We start from the raw sequence: 6,007 nt of genomic DNA on the forward strand, positions 1-6,007 counted from the left end.
CTATACCGTACCACTATACCGTACCAGTACACCGTACCACTATACCGTACCAGTATCATACCACTATACCGTACCAGTATCAAACCACTATACCGTACCACTATACCGTACCACTATACCGTACCAGTACACCGTACCACTATACCGTACCACTATACCAGGTATCACCAAATGGCGGACCGCGGTCCGGATCCGGACCCGAACGCCGTCCTGTCCGGACCCAATCACATTCCTGATTAACTGGATACGGACCCAAATGCCAAAAATTTTTTAACGGGAGACTATATTTTAAACCGGAGAATTTATTTTTAGACGAGTGTTACGTTCACCACCCATTTGAGTGTTACGTTCGCCCCCGCTCAACAACTTTCGTTCGCCACCCCCCCCCCTCAACAACTTTCGTTCGCCACCGCGGACCCGGACCTAAGGTCTGAGCTATCTGCCAAAAATGGACCGCGGAAAGATTTAATTGATTACCCCTGCACTATACCGTACCAGTACACCGTACCACTATACCGTACCAGTATCATACCACTATACCGTACCAGTATCAAACCACTATACCGTACCACTATACCGTACCAGTACACCGTACCACTATACCGTACCAGTACACCGTACCACTATACCGTACCAGTATCATACCACTATACCGTACCAGTATCAAACCACTATACCGTACCACTATACCGTACCACTATACCGTACCAGTATCATACCACTATACCGTACCAGTATCAAACCACTATACCGTACCACTATACCGTACCACTATACCGTACCACTATACCGTACCACTATACCGTACCACTATACCGTACCAGTACACCGTACCACTATACCGTACCAGTATCATACCACTATACCGTACCAGTATCAAACCACTATACCGTGCCACTATACCGTACCAGTACACCGTACCACTATACCGTACCAGTATCATACCACTATACCGTACCAGTATCATACCACTATACCGTACCAGTATCAAACCACTATACCGTACCACTATACCGTACCACTATACCGTACCACTATACCGTACCAGTACACCGTACCACTATACCGTACCAGTACACCGTACCACTATACCGTACCAGTATCATACCACTATACCGTACCAGTATCAAACCACTATACCGTACCACTATACCGTACCACTATACCGTACCACTATACCGTACCAGTACACCGTACCACTATACCGTACCAGTACACCGTACCACTATACCGTACCAGTACACCGTACCACTATACCGTACCAGTATCAAACCACTATACCGTACCACTATACCGTACCACTATACCGTACCAGTACACCGTACCACTATACCGTACCAGTACACCGTACCACTATACCGTACCAGTATCGTACCACTATACCGTACCAGTACACCATACCACTATACCGTACCAGTATCATACCACTATACCGTACCAGTATCATACCACTATACCGTACCAGTATCATACCACTATACCGTACCAGTATCAAACCACTATACCGTACCACTATACCGTACCAGTACACCGTACCACTATACCGTACCACTATACCGTACCAGTATCATACCACTATACCGTACCAGTATCAAACCACTATACCGTACCACTATACCGTACCACTATACCGTACCAGTACACCGTACCACTATACCGTACCAGTACACCGTACCACTATACTGTACCAGTATCATACCACTATACCGTACCAGTATCAAACCACTATACCGTACCACTATACCGTACCAGTACACCGTACCACTATACCGTACCACTATACCGTACCAGTACACCGTACCACTATACCGTACCACTATACCGTACCAGTACACCGTACCACTATACCGTACCAGTACACCGTACCACTATACCGTACCACTATACCGTACCAGTACACCGTACCACTATACCGTACCACTATACCGTACCAGTACACCGTACCACTATACCGTACCAGTATCATACCACTATACCGTACCAGTATCAAACCACTATACCGTACCACTATACCGTACCACTATACCGTACCACTATACCGTACCAGTACACCGTACCACTATACCGTACCACTATACCGTACCAGTACACCGTACCACTATACCGTACCAGTATCATACCACTATACCGTACCAGTATCAAACCACTATACCGTACCACTATACCGTACCAGTACACCGTACCACTATACCGTACCACTATACCGTACCAGTACACCGTACCACTATACCGTACCAGTATCATACCACTATACCGTACCAGTATCAAACCACTATACCGTACCACTATACCGTACCACTATACCGTACCAGTATCATACCACTATACCGTACCAGTATCAAACCACTATACCGTACCACTATACCGTACCACTATACCGTACCACTATACCGTACCAGTACACCGTACCACTATACCGTACCACTATACCGTACCAGTACACCGTACCACTATACCGTACCAGTATCATACCACTATACCGTACCAGTATCAAACCACTATACCGTACCACTATACCGTACCACTATACCGTACCAGTACACCGTACCACTATACCGTACCAGTATCATACCACTATACCGTACCAGTATCATACCACTATACCGTACCAGTACACCGTACCACTATACCGTACCACTATACCGTACCAGTACACCGTACCACTATACCGTACCAGTATCATACCACTATACCGTACCAGTATCAAACCACTATACCGTACCACTATACCGTACCAGTACACCGTACCACTATACCGTACCAGTATCATACCACTATACCGTACCAGTATCATACCACTATACCGTACCAGTATCAAACCACTATACCGTACCACTATACCGTACCACTATACCGTACCAGTACACCGTACCACTATACCGTACCAGTACACCGTACCACTATACCGTACCAGTATCATACCACTATACCGTACCAGTATCAAACCACTATACCGTACCACTATACCGTACCACTACACCGTACCACTATACCGTACCAGTACACCGTACCACTATACCGTACCAGTACACCGTACCACTATACCGTACCAGTATCATACCACTATACCGTACCAGTATCAAACCACTATACCGTACCACTATACCGTACCACTATACCGTACCAGTATCATACCACTATACCGTACCAGTACCAAACCACTATACCGTACCACTATACCGTACCACTATACCGTACCACTATACCGTACCAGTACACCGTACCACTATACCGTACCAGTACACCGTACCACTATACCGTACCACTATACCGTACCAGTACACCGTACCACTATACCGTACCAGTATCATACCACTATACCGTACCAGTATCAAACCACTATACCGTACCACTATACCGTACCACTACCGTACCAGTACACCGTACCACTATACCGTACCAGTATCATACCACTATACCGTACCAGTATCATACCACTATACCGTACCAGTATCATACCACTATACCGTACCACTATACCGTACCACTACACCGTACCACTATACCGTACCAGTACACCGTACCACTATACCGTACCAGTACACCGTACCACTATACCGTACCAGTATCATACCACTATACCGTACCAGTATCAAACCACTATACCGTACCACTATACCGTACCACTATACCGTACCAGTACACCGTACCACTATACCGTACCAGTACACCGTACCACTATACCGTACCAGTACACCGTACCACTATACCGTACCAGTATCATACCACTATACCGTACCAGTATCAAACCACTATACCGTACCACTATACCGTACCACTATACCGTACCAGTACACCGTACCACTATACCGTACCAGTACACCGTACCACTATACCGTACCAGTACACCGTACCACTATACCGTACCAGTATCGTACCACTATACCGTACCAGTATCAAACCACTATACCGTACCACTATACCGTACCAGTATTGTACCACTATACCGTACCACTATACTGTACCAGTACCGTACCACTATACCGTACCACTACACCGTACCAGTATCATACCACTATACCGTACCACTATACCGTACCAGTATCGTACCACTATACCGTACCACTATACCGTACCTATACCGTACCACTACACCGTACCAGTATCATACCACTATACCGTACCACTACACCGTACCACTATCATACCATCATACCACTACAATGTACCACTACACCGTACCACTACACCGTACCACTACACCGTACCACTACACCGTACCACTACACCCTACCACTACACCCTACCACTATACCCTACCACTATACCCTACCACTATACCCTACCACTACACCGTACCACTATACCGTACCAGTGTAAGGGATCGCGGTGTAAGGGATCATGATGTTAGGGATCAGGGTGTAAAGAATCATAAAGGCCTAGCGAGCCGCTAATATTTTAAAACCGGCGTAGTGGAAAACACGCATTTGACTGTCTTCACATGCTCACATGAGTTACTAATTCGTCAACTACTGGCGATCGATCGATCGTGATATAATACTTATTTTTTGTCCATTACCCCCCCCGTCAACAATCTACACTTGCCACCCAACCATCCCCCCCCAGGTCAACAATTTACATGTCCCTGTATGATGTGGCTCTTTGCCGTAACACAGTAAAAAAAGTGGCTCTTGGTCTCTGATGGGTTGGCCACCCCTGGTTTAAAAGATTGTGGTGTAAAGAATCATGGTGTAAGGGATTGTGGTGTAAGGGATTGTGGTGTAAGGGATTGTGGTGTAAGGGATTGTGGTGTAGGGGATTGTGGTGTAGGGGATTGTGGTGTAGGGGATTGTGGTGTAGGGGATTGTGGTGTAGGGGATTGTGGTGTAGGGGATCGTGGTGTTGGGGATCGTGGTGTTGGGGATCAAGCGCTGTGATTCTGAACAAAGACAAATTATGAAAATTGATCCAATTTCTGAGGTGCCACAGGGAAGGATAAACTTATTATAAACTCCAGAAAATTAATCTGGTGTTCTGAGTGAGAACTGGAACACGTCTGGCAGGCTCTGAATTTGAAACATTATATTAATCGCAGCAACACATTCGCGCGCACACACACATACACACACATACACACACACACAGACGCACACATACATACACACACGCACATATGCTGGGCAAAAAACACACCATGTCACACACCATGTTCCCGCATGGTCCACTGACACACAGCAGCCCACCAGCAGTTATGTTGGGGTGATACTCCATGTTAGCGTTAGGGCCAGGGTTAGGGTTAGCGTTAGGGTTAGGGTCATCGACCTACGTTTAGGTCATTCATTTGATTTTGGCAGAGGCTGTGAGAGGCAGCAGCAGGTGGAGGTGTTGTGTTATGTAAGATGGTGAAGCAGAGATTCCTCCTGTGAGAGAAAGAGAACAGAGTGAGGAAAAAGAGTGAGAGATGGGGAGAGGAGGAGAATGATGGAGTGATGGGGAGAGGAGGAGAGATGGAGAGAGAGAGAGAGCGATGGGAAGAGAGAAAGCTATAGACTAGGAGATCTGAGATCTGATTTATCTCTGATACTCTCATCCTCCCTGATAATCTCTGATACTCTGATACTCTCATTCTCCCTGATACTCTCTGATACTCTCAGATACTCTCATCCTCCCTGATACTCTTTGATACTCTCATTCTCCCTCATTGAGAGTATCAGAGAGAAATCAGAGTATCGGGGAGGATGAGAGTATCAGAGAGAAATCTCTGATAGCCTACTCTCATCCTCCCTGATACTCTCTAATACTCTCATTCTCCCTGATACTCTCTAATACTCTCATTCTCCCTGATACTCTCTAATACTCTCATCCTCCCTGATACTCTCTAATACTCTCATCCTCCCTGATACTCTGATACTCTCATCCTCCCTGATACTCTGATACTCTCATCCTCCCTGATACTCTGATACTCTCATCCTCCCTGATACTCTCTAATACTCTCATTCTCCCTGATACTCTGATTTCTCTCTGATACTCTCATTCTCTCTGATACTCTCATCCTCCCTGATACTCT

The sequence above is a fragment of the Brachyhypopomus gauderio genome, unplaced genomic scaffold (assembly GCF_052324685.1).
Source record: "Brachyhypopomus gauderio isolate BG-103 unplaced genomic scaffold, BGAUD_0.2 sc54, whole genome shotgun sequence".
NCBI lineage: Eukaryota > Metazoa > Chordata > Actinopteri > Gymnotiformes > Hypopomidae > Brachyhypopomus > Brachyhypopomus gauderio.